The sequence below is a fragment of the Procambarus clarkii genome, chromosome 44 (genome assembly GCF_040958095.1).
Source record: "Procambarus clarkii isolate CNS0578487 chromosome 44, FALCON_Pclarkii_2.0, whole genome shotgun sequence".
Lineage (NCBI taxonomy): Eukaryota > Metazoa > Arthropoda > Malacostraca > Decapoda > Cambaridae > Procambarus > Procambarus clarkii.
In genome coordinates this window covers 30,422,685-30,444,053 of record NC_091193.1, presented here as the reverse complement: position 1 = coordinate 30,444,053, position 21,369 = coordinate 30,422,685, and the positions used below count along the sequence as shown (strand labels likewise).

The 21,369-nt window shown below is 49.5% G+C and overlaps 1 non-coding gene across 1 annotated transcript in view; it reads left to right on the top strand.

The window, feature by feature from the left end:
* Nucleotides 1-17,528, top strand: part of LOC123745443 (uncharacterized) — a 50,541-nt gene extending 33,013 nt beyond the window's left edge. The window contains exon 2 of the transcript XR_011222050.1: nt 8,352-17,528. This is a non-coding gene — a transcript (uncharacterized protein). The remainder of the gene's footprint in view (nt 1-8,351) is intronic.
* Nucleotides 17,529-21,369: the final 3,841 nt, after the last annotated feature.

Below are 21,369 nucleotides of genomic sequence, written 5' to 3'. Positions count from 1 at the left end.
TGGTCGTGGTTTGATCTTCACTCATCTCTTCCTTATCACCATCTTTTACTTCAACTTTTATTTTGTTACATTCTTTGATCTTTTGTTTTTGGTTCTTCTTATCCTGTACTTTAATTTTTTCCTCGGTAGCATCCATATTTGTGTTATTAGTTTCTTGATCTATATTTGAGCTCTTCCTGTTTGGCGTCTCTTTTGCTATAGCCATTTCTGAAGCCTCATCTCCTCTTTCACCCATGTTTTCATCCTGACTTTTTTCAGTTTTCAAATCATCAAACTCTGGTGGCAAATCAAACAACTTCTGAGAGAAGTTTCCATCTTCAGACTCACTGTCACTCAGCATGTGTCCTTCACTGTCACTTAGCATTCCCTTACTTCTTGGCGCCTGCAATTTAACACAAACGGATTCATGAGTTCCGCTACCTTCACTGTCGGGCAAATCGATGAGCGAGAATGTGGCATCAGTTAACGTGGAAGAATCTGGAGTTGATTGGTTCTCTGTTGAGTGAGGTGTAAGAAGAGATGTTTTTGCAGGAGCAGCCATTCTAGACACGCGTTTAAATTGGTAAGATTTTTTATCTCTTTCTGATGCTTCTGCCTGTGGTTCTTGAGTTTTTGTTAATGAAGTTTGAGATGATGCTGCATCATTTTCTTTCTTGTAACTAGAGTTCGGGTTTGTCATGCTTGAAGGTGTCATACAGTCTTTATTTTCAGGCACAGTTGAGTCCATACTTAGTTCAAGATGCGACATTTCACTTCCATGTGAACTGTCAACATTCACTGAAGGCTTTGAAACTTTGTCTGGGGTCTCCAACTCATTTTCAATATCTGTACTTTCATCTGAATTGTAACCCTCATTCTCATTATTTGTGTATGTTTTGGGCATTTCCTGCTTTTTAATCTCTAAATTATTGACTTTAAGATCTTCTAATATTCTGCCTCTCTCTTCTTTCTTGTTTTCCTGAGATGTACCCATTTTTGTGGAGTAATTATTATCTTTTTCAGCATTTAAACATGAAGAGATGTCATCATTTAAATTTGTCTCGACTGGATTCACTAAAATTTCTGAAGTATCAAAAGCAGAATCATTGATGTCAGCATCACTAACTTTATCTTTCTGTTGGTCTGTGCCTCTTGGGCTCTGTCATGTCTACATGTGACATTGTATGGGGGTCAGCCTCGTTACTTGTGTGAGGAGTCGCCACATTACTTCTTAGTGCTTTCCCGTTCCCATTCTGACACACTAATTCTATCTGTGGCTCTTTTGGGTACTCAGTTTCCACCTGTGTCCCCTAGTGCGTGTGCCCCTTGTGTTACATAGCCTGTCCTTCTCAACCCTGTCGATTCCCTTGGGTATCTTGTATGTGGTGATCAGGTCTCCCCTCACTTCCTCTTCCAGCGAAGTGTGGTTTCATTCCCGTAGTCTCTCCTCATGACTTCGGTAGTGTACTTTTTCTTTCTGAAGGGGTTCTGTTCCCTTCTCTGTTGACTGGGCGCTGGGGGAGCAGCTTGCTCTGTTGCCTCTCGCTTGGTCCCGCTGTTGGTGGGCTCTTTGGGTTGTCTTCCGGCCTCTGCTGGCGTCGGAGGACGGCTTCTCCCCCTTGGGGGGGGGGGGGTTCAGAGCTGGCGGGGTGGGCTTCTTCCCTGCGCTTCGTCATTTCCTCTTCGTGGGTGCGTGGGGCGTGGTCGATCCGCCCCATCCTTCTGGGCTTCCCGTCTGCTCTTTGCAGTCATGAGCTTTTCCAGTCTGCAGTTCTTCTGGACTACTTCCGTCTGCGCCCTGGATCCTCTGCCCTGCTCGGAGGACTGTTGTCTCCTGTTCGGATTCTGTTAGGGCCGGGTGCATGGATGGTGGACCTGGACCTCCAGGTCACTTCTTGGCACGTTCCTCTCCAGTTTTTCTGGGGCTAGCACGGTTGGTAATTACCTATGTGTACTTACCTAAGTGTAGTTACAGGATGAGAGCTACTCTCGTGGTGTCCCGTCTTCCCAGCACTGTCATATAATGCTTTGATTATAATTGTCATATTGTCATATAATGATTGTCATATGTCATAATATGTCTTAATATGATTGTCATACAATGCTTTGGTGGTGGGGCTTCAGGTTTGCTGTTTTTATTGCATTCCCTTTTTTGTGAAGGGCACTTTGTATACTCTTTGCATCTTTACCGGATCTTAGTGCCCTGTCTGCGTCTGAGATTCGGTATCTGGCCTACCTCGACGACTGGCTGGAGTGGGCTCCCAGTCAGTCCGCTTGTCTGCTCGCCAGGGGATGGTTCTTTCCAGATCGCTGGGTTTGGTTTCCGGGTGATCTGGAGGTTTTACCTTCTGTTTCCGTCCCGGGTTCGGACCTGGGCCTTGTTTCAGGCTCTTGAGCCCCTCATTGTCTTCCCTCCAGAAGTGTTACTGTGGCTGTGGTCCCGCCTTTGGCTGTTCAGGAGGGGGTCCCGGGTTGCTCAGCGGTTGCTTGGGCGGTTGTGCGGGAGTTTGCACTTCGGCGTGCTTGTCTGCCCGCGGAGTCGGGTTTGGCTCCGGCGTCGGTTGGTTCCTACGGAGACTCCACTTCCGCCTCTTGCATTCCTTGGGTTCCTCTGGGGATCTGGTGTTGGTGCTGCGTCACCAGCTTCCTCTTTGGGGTTTTCGGGGTTCCGTGTCTTGGCAGCTCCCCGAGCCTTCGCTCGATGTGTTCACGGACGGGTCGTCTCTCGGCTGGGGCTTTGTGACCAGTGCTCACCAGGTCGGCCGAGGTTGATGGAGTCTGTCTGTCCATCGGGCTCACAGCCCGGTTCAGGTGTTCATGGCTGTCTGGTTTGCGCTTCGGAGGGTTTGGGTCACTAGGTACTCTACCATTCAGCTCTGTTTGGACTGTTCTCTGGTGGTTCTTGCCGGAACCACAGGGGGTTTGGTTAACCGTGTGGTTCGTGTCCGGGGTGTGTCCTGCGTCCTGGTGGACAGCTGTCTCGGTTCATTCCTCTTCGTGGGTTGGCCAGTCGTCGCCGATTCGTTTTGTTGGCTCTGTTGGGCTTATGGACTCCTGGCCATGGACGTCTTCGGGTCGGCGTGGTCTAGGCGTCGCCCGTTTTGTGGCGCCCTTCCCACCTGCGAGGACTTCACGGTGGAGGCTTTCGGCAGGCCTGGTCGAGGTGGGGGGTACCTGTACCTCTTCTCCCGGTCCAGCTGTTGCTTCGGGTTCTGGCTCGGTTGCAGCCCATTCCCACGAGAACAGTCCTTATGGTTCCACGGTGGCCGGCCCGGCCTTCTTTTCAGACGCTGCTTGATAGGTGTCCGTACCCGGGGCGTTTTTCCTGAGGCTTCGCCTCTTTCAGCAGGCCGAATCGGTCCTGTCCGTGACTGGTTCGGCCTTCTCTTTGGCTCTTCGCGTCTGGTATTTTGACGCTGGTATCGCCATCTCTATGGTGTTCAGGTGGCTTTGTTGCCGGTGTCCCACCTGCGAGCTTCGTCTTGGAGACTGTATGACGTTTATTACGTTTTCTCGCGTTTTGTTTCCCCTCCGGCCTGCTCATGAGTCGCCTGAGCCATCCTGGTCCTTGTTCAGGGTGCCTTCTTCTCTTCCCCTCAGTTTGTGGTAGCCCCTTCGGTTTCAGTTTCCTCCTCTTTGGTACTGGTGGTAGCTTTATTGGTGTGCAGCCTTTCTCTGTCCTGGCGACGGTCGAGACGGCTGCTTTCCGGAGGGGTTCTTGGGGTATTGGTACTTGTTTGGTTTGGCCGGGGGGTGCGTCCTGTGTTGTCCAGTTGTGCTTTTTGCTGTTGCCGGCGTACCGTGCCTGGGGATGCGCTGTGGCTGATCCGGTTCCTTCGTTCCCTGTTTTCAGGGCTCGGGTCTCCCGGGTCGTCCGCAGTTTTTTCCTTCTTCCTGCGGTCTGTCTTTGCGCCCGTGCTGTTCAGACGTTTGCAGCAACTGCTGCTGTGTTGGTGACGTCTCGGGCTCATTTCGGGCGCAGGGAATTGTGGGTCGCACAGGTTTTTGGCCGCCCATCCATATGTGCTGTCTGTTCTTGGGCGTTCTTGTTGCCTTGGGTCGCAGGTTTGCGACCGGTTGTCTTGGCTTTGCGTTGCAGAGTTTGTGGCGGCCGCCTCCCGGGTTAGCCCTTTCTTTTCCTTCTCTTTGGGTATGAAGCTCCAGGGAGCCGTAGGGGCTCCCCACAGAAAACCAGCGTTGAATGTAATGAAACGCCATTTTCTGGGTGAGCCCCGGAGGCTCCCTGGAAACCCTCCCTCCCACCGGTCGGCGGTTTTTTCGCGTTGGTTGAAGCTTAGCTTCCGAACTGGAGCTTGGCAGCCGGCGCGGTAGGTCCGGGGCTCCCCCCTCCCCCTCCCGGGGTGGGGAGGGCTGCGCGGACGATCGGCGCGGCAGTAAAGTGTGATGTTTGCTTGTTTCCTTGGGATTGTAGGGAGTTTTCTACCTCTCTGTTCGGTTTTTGTTGTAGTTTCTTACCATGTGGGGTTTGTTTTGTTACGCCTACCTTTCTGGGTGCCTAACCCCGGTCGTTGGCAGATAAGGAAAACCCCCAACCATATGGGGTTTTCCAGGGCCATTGCTCCCTGAAACCTCTCTGAAGGGGCCAGGTTCTGGCGCTGGTCCCTGGTAGGTCTGAACTCCTTAGCTAATGTCCCGGTCTAACATAACATACATTAGCCCGATAAGCTCCAGGGAGCCTCCGGGGCTCACCCAGAAAATGGCGTTTCATTACATTCAACGCTGGTTTTTTGTTTTATGTTATGATTTGACTGCATTTTGTATGTGGTTTCTGTTTTTATATTTTCATTTTTTCCCGTAGCGCAGGACCCAGGATGTCAGGTCGTCAACAATCATAATTCCCCAATCTTTTACATGTTGCTTTCCTTGTTAATTAAGTTTGACTGTGTCCTTTACCCGGTGTTTTGTTCAAGTTTCTCGTTTCCACCATACTTAAGTTCTGTACCTGGAACTTATTACAGTTAAACATTTATATTATTTTCAGTTGCCTAATCAAACACTATTAATATTGGCTTTTAATTTTTCAGTGTGTTCTACAGAGGAAATTTTCATGCTGATTTTCTTATCATCAGCAAAGGACGACACAAAGCTGTGACTAGTTTTTTGTTTACAGTACTGTAAATCCGAGATAAGAATGAGAATGAATAGTGGTGCAAGGACTGTACCTTGGGATACAGAGCTTTTCATGGCATTTGGACTTGATCTTATTTGATTAACAGTTACTCTTTGCATTCTGTGTGACAAAATTGAAAATCCAATGCCCCACTTTACCTGTTTTCCCAATTGATCTAATTTTAAAGGCTCTCACTCCATGGTCACACTTATCAAATGTCTTTGCAAAATCTGTGTAAACAGATATCTGCATTTTGTTTTTCTTCTAACGTTTCTGTGATTATCACAGAAACCCCTGCCTCATATGTTAGGAGATGCTACCCCTTGTGTTCCAACTCTTGTGTTGATTCTGGTGGTCAAGGTCTTTGACCCGGCCTCCAGGCCGGTGGTCTGGTCAACCAGGCTGTTGGACGCAGCTGCTTGCAGCCTGACATGCAAATCACATACTGGGTGGAGATTCCACCCCTTGTGTTTGGCAATTCCACCCCTTGTGTTAGGAGATTCCACCCCTTGTGTTAGGAGATTCCACCCCTTGTGTTAGGAGATTCCACCCCTTGTGTTAGGAGATTCCACCCCTTGTGTTAGGAGATTCCACCCCTTGTGTTTGGCAATTCCACCCCTTGTGTTAGGAGATTCCACCCCTTGTGTTAGGAGATTCCACCCCTTGTGTTAGGAGATTCCACCCCTTGTGTTAGGAGATTCCACCCCTTGTGTTAGGAGATTCCACCCCTTGTGTTAGGAGATTCCACCCCTTGTGTTAGGAGATTCCACCCCTTGTGTTAGGAGATTCCACCCCTTGTGTTAGGAGATTCCACCCCTTGTGTTAGGAGATTTCACCCCTTGTGTTATAATACACCACCCCTTGTGTTATGATACATCACCCCTTGTGTTATGATACACCACCCCTTGTGTTATGATACATCACCCCTTGTGTTATGATACATCACCCCTTGTGTTATGATACATCACCCCTTGTGTTATAATACACCACCCCTTGTGTTATGATACATCACCCCTTGTGTTATGATACATCACCCCTTGTGTTATGATACACCACCCCTTGTGTTATAATACACCACCCCTTGTGTTATGATACATCACCCCTTGTGTTATGATACATCACCCCTTGTGTTATGATACATCACCCCTTGTGTTATGATACATCACCCCTTGTGTTATGATACACCACCCCTTGTGTTATGATACATCACCCCTTGTGTTATGATACACCACCCCTTGTGTTATGATACACCACCCCTTGTGTTATGATACATCACCCCTTGTGTTATGATACACCACCCCTTGTGTTATGATACATCACCCCTTGTGTTATGATACATCACCCCTTGTGTTATAATACACCACCCCTTGTGTAATGATACATCACCCCTTGTGTTATGATACACCACCCCTTGTGTTATGATACATCACCCCTTGTGTTATGATACATCACCCCTTGTGTTATGATACATCACCCCTTGTGTTATGATACATCACCCCTTGTGTTATGATACATCACCCCTTGTGTTATGATACACCACCCCTTGTGTTATGATACATCACCCCTTGTGTTATGATACACCACCCCTTGTGTTATGATACATCACCCCTTGTGTTATGATACACCACCCCTTGTGTTATGATACACCACCCCTTGTGTTATAATACACCACCCCTTGTGTTATGATACATCACCCCTTGTGTTATGATACACCACCCCTTGTGTTATGATACATCACCCCTTGTGTTATGATACATCACCCCTTGTGTTATGATACATCACCCCTTGTGTTATGATACATCACCCCTTGTGTTATGATACATCACCCCTTGGTACCTGGTATCTGGTTGATACTGGGTTGATGGGGTTCTGGGAGTTCTTCTACTCCCCAAGCCCGGCCCGAGGCCAGGCTCGACTTGAGAGATTGTTTGGTCCACCAGGCTGTTGCTTGGAGCGTCCCGCAGGGCCACATACCCACCACAGCCCGGCTGATCCGGAATTTCTCTTAGAAAACAGTCCAGTTTTCTCTTGAAGATGTCCACGGTTGTTCCGGCAATATTTCTTATAGTCGCTGGGAGGACGTTGAACAACCGCGGACCTCTGATGTTTATACAGTGCTCTCTGATTGTGCCTATGGCACCTCTGCTCTTCACTGGTTCAATCTTGCATTTTCTTCCATATCGTTCACTCCAGTACGTTGTTATTTTACTGTGTAGATTTGGGACCTGGCCCTCCAGTATTTTCCATGTGTATATTATTTGGTATCTCTCTCGTCTCCTTTCTAGAGAGTACATTTGGAGAGCTTTGAGACGATCTCAATAATTTAGGTGTTTTATTTCTTCTATGCGTGCCGTATATGTTCTCTGTATTCCCTCTATTTCAGCAATCTCTCCTGCTCTGAAGGGGGAAGTGAGTACTGAGCAGTACTCGAGACGGGACAACACAAGTGACTTGAAGAGTACAACCATTGTGATGGGATCCCTGGATTTGAAAGTTCTTGTAATCCATCCGATCATTTTTCTGGCTGACGCGATATCTGCTTGGTTATGCTCCCTAAACGTTAGATCGTCGGACATCATTATTCCCAAATCCTTTACATGCTGTTTTTCTATTATGGGAAGATTCGATTGTGTTTTGTACTCTGTATTATGTTTCAGATCCTCATTTTTGCCGTACCTGAGTACCTGACATTTATCACTGTTAAACATCATGTTATTTTCTGTTGCCCAATCGAAAACTTTGTTGACATCTGCTTGTAGTTTTTCAATGTCTTCAGCAGAAGTAATTTTCATGCTGATTTTTGTGTCATCTGCAAAGGACGACATGAAGCTGTGACGTGTATTTTTGTCTATATCGGATATGAGAATAAGGAACAATAGAGGTGCAAGGACTGTACCTTGAGGTACAGAGCTTTTAACATCGCTTGGACTCAATTTTATCTGATTGACTGTTACTCTTTGTGTTCTGTTCGACAGGAAATTGAGTATCCAGCGTCCTACTTTTCCAGTTATTCCCATTGACCTCATTTTGTGAGCTATCACCCCATGGTCACATTTGTCGAACACCTTTGCAAATACACCACCCCTTGTGTTATGATACACCACCCCTTGTGTTATGATACACCACCCCTTGTGATATGATACTCCACCCCTTGCATCATGGGATGTGGCATGGATTTTTACTATTATTCGTATACATATGTAAGTTATCCATAGTATTTATGTGTGTTTCCTTTCGGTAGGGTATGATTGTGAGATGCTAGACCCACTGATATCATCGTCTGCAGACCATCGGGGCCTGTGTGATCAGCTTCACACTGCAGACCATCGGGGCCTGTGTGATCAGCTTCACACTGCAGACCATCGGGCCCTGTGTGATCAGCTTCACACTGCAGACCATCGGGCCCTGTGTGATCAGCTTCACACTGCAGACCATCGGGCCCTGTGTGATCAGCTTCACACTGCAGACCATCGGGCCCTGTGTGATCAGCTTCACACTGCAGACCATCGGGCCCTGTGTGATCAGCTTTTGCCAGTAACTGATTTATGTGCAATATAGGTTTATGTATTACATTGTAGGCCTATGTACAGTACTCATTCACTGCTTTTGTCAATTATGCATAAATAAATTGAGCTATTACACACACACACACACACCCACACACACACACACACACACACACTGTAAATTGAAGTGAAATGAACATATAAACCAACTAACATGATCATCATAGCTCTCCCCCCTACAACGTGAGTCAGCAAAATTGAATTGCACGAATCCATGGTCCTAATGAACCCCCCCCTCACCCAGTTTACTTAATTTATGAAAGAAAAAGAAAAATTCGATACTTGGATTTTTCTCTGAGGGCTCCCTTGGTGCCTCCCTGTTCCTAACCACCTTGATAGCTCAACACATCACGTCACACACTTATGTGTCATTAAAAGCCTATCGGACACCACAGGCCAAAACCTGGTCCTTTCATGAATGCGCAGGGAGCTGGGGATGCTAGATCACTGGGGGGGCCTCGTAGCCTGGTGGATAGCGCGCAGGACTCGTAATTCTGTGGCGCGGGTTCGATTCCCACACGAGGCAGAAACAAATGGGCAAAGTTTCTTTCACCCTGAATGCCCCTGTTACCTAGCAGTAAATAGGTACCTGGGAGTTAGTCAGCTGTCACGGGCTGCTTCCTGGGGGTGGAGGCCTGGTCGAGGACCGGGCCGCGGGGACACTAAAAAGCCCCGAAATCATCTCAAGATAACCTCAAGAAGATAACCACCATAACCAAGAAAGCCACCTGAAAGTTACAGCGAGACAAAACAGACACCATCAAGGTAAATCTGAACAACTCTGAAAATGAGACACATGGTAGTTAAATCATTCACTCACTAGTTAGGTTGTTCACCTGCTAGTTTGGTTATTCACCCACTAGTTAGGTTGTTGAAGAGAAGAGATTAATAGGAAGTTAGGATATTCCTATTGATCTCATTTTATGAGTTATCACTCCATGGTTACATTTGTCAAATGCCTTTGCAAAGTCTGTGTATAGCAATATCTGCATTTTGTTTTTCTTCTGAAGCTTCTGTGATTTTGTTGTAGTGGCTGAGTAACTATGACAGACAGGATCTTCCCTCTCTAAATCCATGGTTTCCTGGGTTGTAAAGTTCCTTATTTTCAATAAAACCGGAAACTTGGTTCATAATCACTCTTTTCAAAACCATTTATTATGTCAGATGTTAGTGCAACTGGTCCATAATTTTTTACCTAAGTTTTATTACCTCCCTTTGTCCTGAGGAGCTATATCTGCTGATTAAAGTACTGCTGGTATCTTGCTTGATACCAGCAGTACTTGAGGCCCCTGCTTGATATGGATCTCCCCCTGCTTGATATGGATCAAGCAAGTATTCCCTGTATCCAGGCTCTTTTTCCATATTACACTGAGCACTTGTGCTCCTGGCACTGTACTTTACATTTCTTTATGAATATGAAATTCTGTGAGTCAGGATCAGGGGCTCAGTGCATGTGCATGTTGTCAATTTCTCTTTCAAAGTCTTCTGAGTTTGTGCTAATATCAGTTGTGTATATTATCTGCAGCTTGGATGTCAGTCATAAACTTGTTTGGATCTTCAACTTTCATGCTGTTTATTGGGCTCCTTTGGACCCCGCCTGGATTTTCTGTCCTTCTGAGTGGGGGCTTACTGTTGCAAGGAGTGGAGTTTTCTTTTCCCCCCCTCTGTGTAAGATTTGGATTTGGGTTCTGCTCCTCCCCGGGTTCGGTTCCGTGTCCCTGCAGATTCTTTGGTTCCGTCTTTCCGGAGGTTTTCGGCTTCCCGCATCTCGCCGCCTGAGGTGTGGTCGGCCATTGCGGCTTACCTCCTGCGTGACCCGGAGTATGCCTCCATAATGGATCCTTCTTAGTTCAGGTTTGGATCTTTGTGTCCTTACTGGGTGCGTTATGAGGTTCCGGGGTCATCCAGGCTTGCGGACTGCCCCTTGTTTTCGTTGGATGCTTGGGACTCTTTCTTTCAGACCCGTATGTTTGAATGGCGCGAGGCGTTGACGGTGGTCCGGGTTTACCTGGGAGGTGATTTTGCATATCTTAATGAGTGCCTTTTTGCTCCTGTCCTTTTGCGGGATATTGGTGCAGTTCAGCTTCATGAGCAGGTTTCTTCCTTGTCAGCTGTTCTTGTGGCTGAGGACTTGTGCGCTCGTGTTTTTTTGGTTTCAGTTCTGCATTTCATTTTCCTCCTGGAGCTGTCTTCGGATTGGCTTGTGGAGGATGTAGAGGCACTTAGAGCTGTTCCTGGGTCTGGCGCCTTAGTCTCTGCTGCTCGTTCGTCGTCTGCTGTTTTGAATCTGTGTCGATCCTGCGAGAGGGGTTGCTGCGGTTTTTCACTGCACGTTTTGCGTGTCGACAGGCTGTTCTCGCTTCCTCTTTGGAATCCGCTTGGGCCCTGGTTCTTAGATTGTCTTCCCCTTTTTTCCTCTGCTTTTTGAGGCCTCTGCGGTTGAGTGTTATATTCAGGCTGCTTCTTCCACTTGCCATCCTATGTTTGAATTGTTGGTTATCCGGGTGAACCGGGGGGTTCCTTCCCGGTGGGTTCGTGCCAGAGCTTGTGGTTCCAGTTTATCAGGGTCGGCCACAGGTGTCGGGTTCGGTGCCAGTGCCGCCTGTGGTCCTGACTGCGCCAGATTGGTGCGATGTTCGCTTTGTGCGCAGATTGGGTTCTCGTAATTGGCAGCGGCCTTTTTGCAGTTTGCCCCATTGATGGGGCAGTGGGGGAAGAGGCTTGCTCTGTTCGCTCACACCTGGTCTCACAGTTTGTGGGCTTTTCGGGTTGTTTCTCTCGGCCTACTGTGGCGTTGTGTGGCTCCTCCTCCTTTGGGGGGTTCGGGGCTGACAGGCCAGGCTTCCTCTCCTGCGCTCTGTCGGGTCATCTTTTAGTGGGTGCGCTTGGGCGTGGTCGAAAAGACGACGTCTCTCAGGTGGGTTTCCCACCTGTTTCCAATTCTGAGACGGGACTGTGCAGACCTGCGGTTCATTCTGGATTTGTTCTGTCTGAACCCTTGGGTTTCATGCCCCTCGTTTCGGATGTCCACTTTGTCCCAGGTCTGGCTTCTGTTGGAGCCAGGCGCTTGGATGGTGTCCTTGGACCTCAAGGATGCGTATTGTCATGTCCCTATTCATCTGGGGTTCCGGGACTGGCTTGGTTTTGTTGTGGGGCGTCAGAGTTACCGCTTTCGTTGTCTCCCGTTCGAGTTGAATCTGGCACCTCGCATGTTCACACATCTTACCCGGGTAGTGGTGGCCCGTCTGCGTCTGTTAGATGTTCAGGTGTTGGCTTACCTCGACGACTGGCTGGTTTGGGCTCCCAGTCGATCCGTGTGTCTGCTCGCCAGGGATTTGGTGCTTTCCCAGCTGGCTGGGTTCGGGTTCCTGGTGAACTGGAGGAAGTCTCATCTGGTTCCCTCCTAGGTTCAGTCCCGGCTGGGTCTTGTTTGGGACTCTCGGACCACTTCCTTGTCTCTTCCTCTGGTGTCTCTCCACTGTAGTCCCGCATGTGCTTGTTTCTGGGGGGGGGGGTTCCCAGGTCGCCCCTGCGGTTGCTTGAGGGGTCTGTGCGGGAGCCTGAACTTTGCGATGTTGGTCTACCTGCTGGGTCGGGTTTGGCTTTGTCGGCTTTTCTGGTTCCTTCGGGGATGTCCCTTCCGCCTTTCGTGATCGCTGGGTTCGACCCCCGGGATCCTTGTGTTGGCTGTTGCGTTGCCAGCTTCCTCTTCGGGTTTTTCGGGGTTCTGTGCCTTGGCACCTCTCCGAGTCTTCGCTTGATGTGTTAATGGACGCGTCGTCTCTCGGCTGGGGCTTTGTGACCAGTGCTCACCAGGCCGGCCAGGAGCGGTGGGGTCTGTCCTTCCGTCTGGCCCACAGCATGGTGTGGTTTGCACTTCGAATGTTCGGATCGCAAGCGGATCGACGATCCGGCTCCATTCGGACTGCTTCCCAGTGGTTCATTGCATAAACCGCAGGACTTCGATGCGGTCCTTGGCTCTTTGGGGTTGGTATCTTCGGGAGACTCATCTGCTGAGTTCTCAGGGTTTCGCTCTCTTGGCAGTTCATGTCTGGGGGGTGTCCAACGTTCTAGCGGATAGCCTGTCCCGGTTCGTTCCCCTGTCTATGGAATGGACGGTCGACGCCGACTCATTCAGTTGGCTCTGCCAGACGTTCTGGCACCCGGAGGTGAACTTCTTCCTGTGGACTTACCAGGGGCGAGTAGCCCTCTTGGCACCATGGTGACCGGCCCAGCCATGGTTTCAGGCGCTGCTTGCCCGGTGTCCAAACCCAGAGGTTTTTTGCGGCTCCACATCTTTCAGGAGATCGGCCCGGTGCGGTACGAGACTGGTTCGCTCTTCTCCTAGAGTCTTCTCGTTTGGTGTTTTTGACTCGGGTTTATCACCATCTCTATGGTGCTCAGGTGGCCTCTCTGATGGTTCCCACTTGTGGGCTTTTCGGCGGCAGTATGACGTTTCCTGGCAGTCCTTCCATTCGTCGTTCCTCTTCGCTTTCGGTTCGGGTGGTGGTGTCCTTTCTTTCTTGGTTGTTCCAGGACCGTCATCTTATGCCTAATACTGTCACCTCGTATCATGAACTCATGCGCTATGGAAAAAATGAAAATATAAAAACGGAAACCATGTACAAAACTCGGGCAAATTAAAACAGAACGAAAAGGCAATGTAAAGGATCTGGGTGTACTCATGTTGGAGGACTTTACCTTTAAAGAACACAATTAAGTAGCCGTCACAACTGCAAGAACAATGACAGGTTGGATAACAAGAACTTTTCACATCAGAGAAGCTGTACCAATGGTGATACAGTACTTTGAAAAACGCTAGTGCTCTCTAGAGTGGAGTACTGCTGCACAATGACAGCCCCTTTCAAAGCTGGAAACATTGCTGAACTGGAGAGCATGCAAACTCCTTTTTATGATCCTTTACTGCTAGAATCCACTCAGTAAAACATCTAAACTACTGGGACCGACTAAAGAGCCTAAATCTGTATTCTCTTGAGTGCAGGCGGGAGAGATACATAATAATCTATACGTGGAAAATAATAGAGGGGCTGGTCCCAAACATTCACACAGAAATAACATCACATGAGACCAGAAAGCATGGCAGGATGTGCAGAATACCCCCGTTGAAAAGCAGTGGTGCAACAGGTACTCTGAGAGAAAACTCTATCAACATCAGAGGCCCGAGACTGTTCAACACGCTTCCGCCACACATAAGGGGCATAACTGGCAAACCCCTCACAGTGTTCAAGAGAGAACTTGACAAACACCTCCAAAGGATACCTGATCAATCAGGCTGTGACTCATACGTCAGGCTGCAAGCAGCCTCGTCCAACAGCCTGGTTGATCAGTCCAGTAACCAAGAGCCCTGGTCGACGACCGGGCCGCGGGGACGCTAAGCCCCAGAAGCACCTCAAGGTAACTTCAAGGTCAAGGTAAAGAGACTTGGGCACTTTTGGAGGAGTCCCCTTCTGGTGTGGCGATGGAGACATTCGAGCCTGGTCCTCCAGCCGGAGCTTCTGGGTCTGACCAGTGGGCCCCCTTTGTTGCTTTTTCTGCTGCTCCTGCCTTTTCTCTCGAGGCGGGGGGGTTTAGAGGATGGCTCAGCCCCTCATCCTTGTGGGGAGGTTCCCGGGGCAGGGAGGGGTTGATTTGGGGGGCCTTGGACCTCGTTGGACCCCGCTTGAGTTTTTGTATCCTCGGAGTTGAGCTTAGTGTTACTGGGAGTGGGTTTTCCCCCCTCCTCATACGAGTTGGATTTGGTGTTTACCCCTCCCCGGGTTCGGTTCTGTGATCCCGAGGGTGCTTTGGTCCTGGCTTTCCAGAGGTTTTTGGCCTCCTGCATCCTGCCCCATGTGGTGCGAGAGGCCATTGTGTCTTACCTCCTGCGCGACCCGGATTATGCCTTCATAATGGATCCCACTTCTTTCGTGTATGGAGCTTCCTGTCTGTACTGGGTTCGTTATGAGGTTCCGGAGGTGTCCTGGCTTGCAGACTGCCCTTTTTTGTCGTTGGAGGCATGGCATTCGTTTTGTTGGTTCCTCATGCTTGAGAGGTGCGAGGCTCATACAGTGGTTCAGGTTTTCCTGGGGGGCGAGTTTGAGCACCTCAGTGTGTGCTTGTTCGCCCCTGCCCTTCCTCGGGATGTAGGTGTGGTGTAGCTTCATGTGCAGGTCTCTTCCCATTCGTCTGTGTTGGTTACTGAGGACTTGAGCGCCCGTGGCCTCTTGGCTTTGGCCTTGCGATTCTTCTCCTTTCTCGAGCTGTCCTCGGACTGATTTGAGAAGGATGTGAAGGGCTTGGGGCCGCTCCTGGATCTGGTGCATTGGCCTCGGCGGTGTGTGTGCGTCGTCTGCACTTTTGAAGCTGTTTGCGCCAATTTTGCGGGATGCGGTGTCGCTGTTTTTTTGCTTCTCGTCTCGCATGTCGGCAGGCGGTGCTTGCTTCTTTTTATTTGGAATCCGCTTGGGCTCTGGCTCTTAGGCTTTCTTAGCCTTTTTGTCCGTTGCTGTTTGCAGAGTCTGGAGTGGTGCAGTATCTGCAGGCATCTTCTAGTTGTCGTCCCATGTCGGACTTGTTGGTTCTCCGGGGGGTCCGTGGAGGGTCTTCCCAGAAGGGTCGTGCCAGGGCTCGGGGGTTTCTCCCGTCGTGGTGGGACCAGTGGTTCCAGTTTTGGTGCCAGCGTGGCCTTTGTCCCCCGTCTTTGGCTCCCGTCTTCGTCTGGATGGCGCAGTGATCACGCTGTGCGTCGATGGGATTCAGTAAAAAGTGTCGGCCCTTTTATGGTTTGTCCCATTGACGAGGCGATGGGGAAGAGGCTCGCTCTGTTTGCTCACTCCTGGTCTCATGATTCGTGGGCCTTTCGGGTCGTTTTGTGCAGCCTGCGATGGCGTTACGTGGCTGGTTCCTTCTTTGGGGTTGGCGGGGCAGGCTTTTTCTTTTGCACTTAGGTCGGGTCATCATGGAGTGGGTTTGCTTTGGTGTGATCAAAACGACCTTGTCCCTCAGGTGGGTTTCCCGCCTGTTTCCGATTCCAAAACGGGACTGCGCGGACCTCAGGTCCCAGGTACCTGCTTGATGGGGTTCTGGGAGTTCTTCTACTCCCCAAGCCTGGCCCGAGGCCTGGCTTAACTTGTGAGAGTTTGGTCCACTAGGCTGTTGCTTGTAGCGACCCGCAGGTCCACATATTCACCACAGCCCGGTTGGTTCAGCACTCTTTGGAGAAAATGATCTAGTTTTCCCTTGGAGATGTCCACGGCTGTTCCGGCAATATTTCTTATGCTCGCTGGAAGGATGTTGAACAACCGTGGACCTCTGATGTTTATACAGTGTTCTCTGATTGTGCCTATGGCATCCCTGCTCTTCACTGGTTCTGTTCTGCATTTTCTCCATATTGTTCACTCCAGTATGTTATTTTACTGTGTAGATTTGGTACCTGGTCCTCCAGTATCTTCCATGTTCATATTATTTTATATTGCTCTCATCTCTTTTCTAGTGAATACATTTGGAGAGCTTTGAGACGAACCCAATAATTTAGATGCCTTATTGCGTCTATGTATGCCGTATAGGTTCTCTCTATTCCCTCTTTCAGCAATCTTCCCTGCTCTGAAGAGAGAAGCGAGTACTGAGCAGTATTCAAGACAGGTCCATCTTTTGTTGGAGCCGGGAGCCGGGCGCTTGGATGATGTCCCTGGACCTCAAGGATGCTTATTGACATATCTCAATTCATCTGGGGTTCAGGGGCTGACTCGGTTTTGTTGTGGGGTGTCAGGGTTACGTTTTCGTTGCCTTCCGTTCGGCTTGAATCTGGCACCTCGCATTTTCACACGCCTTACCCGGGTCATGGTGGCCCATTTGCGTCTTTTAGGTGTCCAGGTTCTGGCCTACCTCGACAATTGGCTAGTGTGGGCTCCCAGCTGGTCCGTGTCTGCTTGCCAGGGATTTGGTTTTTTCCCAGCTCGCCGGGTTTAGGTTCCTGGTGAACTGGAGGAAGTCCCATCTGGTTCCCTCTCAGGTTCGGATCTGGCTGGGTCTTGTGTGGGGATGCTCAGACCGCTTCCTTGTCCCTCTGCTTCGGCTGCGGTCCCGCCTTTGCCTGTTTCTGGGGGGCTCCCGGAACACGAGACTGTTGCTTGAGGGTTTGTGCGGGAGCCTGAACTTTGCCCTTATGGTCTACCTGCCAGGTCGGGTTTGGCTTCATCAGCTGTTCTGTTTCCTTCGGGGACGTCCCTTCCGCCTCTCTCGCAATCGTTGGGTTCGGCCTCCAGGGGCCTCACGCTGGTTCCTACATTGCCGGCTTCCTCTTTGGGTGTCTCGGGGTACAGTGCCTTGGCCCCTCCCTGGATAGCTCCGAGGAGCCTCCGGGTCTTGTCCAGAAAATGGAGTTTCATAACACTCAACACTGGTTTTGTGACTCTCCTCACAGGCACATACTGTACTTCAAGCAGATCTTGTATGCTTCAGCTGTCAATTGTGCTATTCACTGGGTGGCAGTTTCCCCCATTGAATGTTTGCAAGGGGGAAACTATTTGCTTTTTCCCCGGTCGATCCTCAAATTGACTGGGAAAATTGAATTGATTGTATAACTCTTCCTGCTTGTTGATTCTCTTGGACCTACTGCTGGTATTTTCGATAGTTTGAGCTTCAATGAGCTTGCGGTCTGAGTATGTAGTATTTGAGATTGTAATGTCTCTGATTAGTTCATCGTTGTTTGTGAAGATCAGATCTAGTGTGTTTTCATTCCTAGTTTGTTCTGTAATCTGTTGTTTGAGTGAGAATTTGTCACAATCTCAGTAGTTCTCTGACCTGCAGTTGATTATTTCCAGGTTGGTTTCCGGCTATAATAATATTGTTTGCCATTCTCCATCTTAACCCTTAACCACTGCACTGCTGCAAAGCGCCTTTAGGCGCTCAGAGAGTTGTGCTTTTTGTTTTTTAATTTGGCTATATTTTAATGTTTTTTAATGTTTTCATTACTATTTGTGTTTTGAAATGGAAATATTTGACTTTGGAAACATTTTGACATTAAATTTACCTGAACATTTGTAAAAATAACAAAAATATGTCCTTGTCAATTGCACCAAGACGTTTTTGCCGAAAATAGGTGAGCAGTGCAAGGGTTAAATGGCGCATGGCTATACAGAGCACCACTTGGTTTCCGAACTTTAGTTATCCGAAACTTCCAGTTTCCCGATTGGGGTTGGGGAGTCATGCTACCCGAACAAAGTTCGGGTAGGAAGGGGTCCGCCAAGCGTCACGCCGGCTTGTGGTGGTGGGTGGGAGATGGTCCAGTTTGCCCACTGTGACTTCACAGATTCACGGCCTATTATTCCTATTATTTTGAATTGCCATAAGGCTGGAATGTTCATTCTGTGCTTTTGTTTTACATATCTGCACAATCAAGAAACATCTGTGCACCATGTCGGCTCCAAATGCACGCATTGCGTCAGTGATGGCTGACCGGTGGGTGGATGGATGAGGGAGCTTAGGTGGGAGGCAGTATGAGAGAGGGAGAGAATTAGTCAGAAAGGGAGGGAGGGAGAGAGAGATGCTAGGAGGGAAGGGGAGGGAGGGAGAGATGCTAAGAGGGAGGGGGAGGTAGGGAGAGATGCTAGGAGGTAGGCAGGAAGGGATGGAAGTAGTGAGAATTAGGGAGGGAAAGGCAGGCTGGCAGGCACAGGCAGGCAGGCTGGCAGGCACAGGCAGGCAGACAGGCAGGCAGGCAGGCAGGCAGGCAGGCAGGCTAGCTTGCAGGCAGGGAGTGAGTGGTAGTCACGCGGTTGAACCGCGTGACCTTGAGAGATGGGATGTAGGGGGCGGGTGGTTTGTTGGTGGTGGGGGTGAGACCGGCTCATTCCCGAAGATAAGCCTAACACACACTACCCGTTAGCATGATGGCAGGGAGGGAGGCAGGCTGGCTGGAAAGGAAGCAGGCTGGCAGGCTGGGAAGGAGGCAGGCTGGGAAGGAGGCAGGCAGGCAGGCTGGGAAGGAGGCAGGCAGGCAGGCTGGGAAGGAGGCAGACTGGCAGGCTGGGAAGGAAGCAGGCTGGCAGGCTGGGAAGGAGGCAGGCTGGGAAGGAGGCAGGCTGGCAGGCTGGGAAGGAGGCAGGCTGGCAGGCTGGGAAGGAGGCAGGCTGGCAGGCAGGGAAGGAGGCAGGCTGGCAGGCTGGGAAGGAGGCAGGCTGGGAAGGAAGCAGGCTGGCAGGCTGGGAAGGAGGCAGGCAGGCAGGCTGGGAAGGAGGCAGGCAGGCAGGCTGGGAAGGAAGCAGGCTGGCAGGCTGGGAAGGAGGCAGGCTGGGAAGGAAGCAGGCTGGCAGGCTGGGAAGGAGGCAGGCTGGGAAGGAAGCAGGCTGGCAGGCTGGGAAGGAGGCAGGCTGGGAAGGAAGCAGGCTGGCAGGCTGGGAAGGAGGCAGGCAGGCAGGCAGGCTGGGAAGGAGGCAGGCAGGCAGGCTGGGAAGGAGGCAGGCAGGCAGGCTGGGAAGGAGGCAGGCTGGCAGGCAGGGAAGGAGGCAGGCTGGCAGGCTGGGAAGGAGGCAGGCTGGGAAGGAAGCAGGCTGGCAGGCTGGGAAGGAGGCAGGCAGGCAGGCAGGCAGGCAGGCAGGAAGCGATATATGGGTGTTGAAGTGAACCGTGAACCACGTGACCTTTGAGAGAGTGTGTGTGTGTGTGTGTGTGTGTATGGGTTTGGGGTGGGGGGTGGGGGTGGTGTGACGGTGGTGGGGGGAGAGGGGGAGGTGTGTCGGTGGTGGGGGGAGAGGGGGAGGTGTGTCGGTGGTGGGGGGAGAGGGGGAGGTGTGTCGGTGGTGGGGGAGGGACCGGCTGACTCCGTAAGCCTAACCACACTCCACAGACCTGTGACCCAGATTTGTTTCTTAAATGTACAGTACATCATCGTATATTTTAGGCAGGATGTTCCTGCAGGCTGGCAGGAAACATCCAGAGGATGTTTGCCAGACGTCTTAATAATCAGTTAGGAACAATTAAGGACTTTTATAAAGCGGATCAGGACTTCACTTATTGATGAGTACAAACAAAACACGGTCGCATTTACGCCATGAACCTGACGATTTTTTTCCCTAGAGTTTTTTTCATAAATTTTTCGGAAAAATTTCTTTTTACATTTCTAGTTTATTTTTTCCCCTCTATTTCTCGTATACGAACTTACATGTTAACCGACGGGTCTCGTCCCCAAGGGGTTCGGAAACCAAGTGGTGCTCTGTATACCATTTGACACCCACACGTGCATAAAAAAAAAAAAAAAAAAAAAAAAAAAATTCTTCCTAACCTGTTAATTTGTGTTCACTGATCATGGGAAAAATAATAAAAAAATCGTAAGTGGCATATATTGCCCGCTATAGGGCAGGGAAGTCTGGCAATAAACAGGCGCTGACTCGGCATGCGTCCCAGACAGTCTGTTGCTCGCCAGCTGTCAGGCTGGAGTTGCCACAAATAGATAATTACCTAATTATTTCAATGTCTCTGATTGCTTTTTCATAGTTTTTTTGCTGTAATATTATTCAATAGTGTGTAGTGTGATATATTTATATAATAAAATGAGTGAATCATTGCTGTACTCAAAAATATGGTGTGCATATTGTTGATTCAATTATGTTCATCAAACAGTGAACAAATACTTTGTCGGTTATTACACTATATACACAGGTTATATATAAGTATCTGCATGTTTTGTTCACCATAACGAACCACTAAGTTGCTATTATGAGTCAAAATGTAACGAGGAGTGACCGCCACACACCAGCCAGCCACTCACTCCCTTAACACCTCACTCGCCCATATTCTCCTCCCACCATACTGTTTTTTCCTTTTATTCACTATATACAGACGTTATATATAAGTATCTACATTCGTGTTCACCGTATCGAACCACTAAGTTGGCATGCTGAGTGGCAGTTCCAGTGGCAGCCCGCCACTGGCTGCTACTTCCTCCCTCCCTCAAGTCACCTGACTCACCCACATTCTCCCACAATACTGTTTTTGCTTTTATTCACTATATACAGACGCTATATATAAGTATCTACATTCGTGTTCACCATAATGAACCACTAAGTTGGTATGCTGAGTGGCAGTGGCAGCCCGCCACTGGCTGCCACTCCCTCCCTCCCTCCCTCCCTCCCTCCCTCCCTCCCTCCCTCCCTCCCTCACTCACCTCACCTGACTTGCCACCATTCTCCTCCCACCATACTGTTTTTGTTTTTATATACAGACGTTATATAAGTATTTACATGTTTTGTTCACCATAACTGTACATCTAAGCTTGTATGGTGAGTAAAGGCACAAAGACGTAGCTACTCACACAGTCAGCTGGTGGCGGCCGCCCTCAAGGCCAGACGCACTAATATTTCTCCTCCAACAATACTGTTTGTGGTGTTATTACACTATATACATACATTATATATAAATATCTACCTGTTTTATTCACCATACTTGTACAAGTAAACTGGTATGGTGTCCAAAGACCATCGTGGTCACCAGTAAACAACATGATAAGTCATGCAGACGACGCCACTGCCCTCACCAAAATGGCGGCTCCCAACCTACTCTTCTTGCTGTTTATACCCTCTATACACACGTTATATATAAGTATCTACATTTGTGTTCACCATAGCGAACCACTAAGCTGGTATGCTGAGTGCAGTCAATAAAAGGTGGCCACACACAGTCAGAAGACATCGCCAC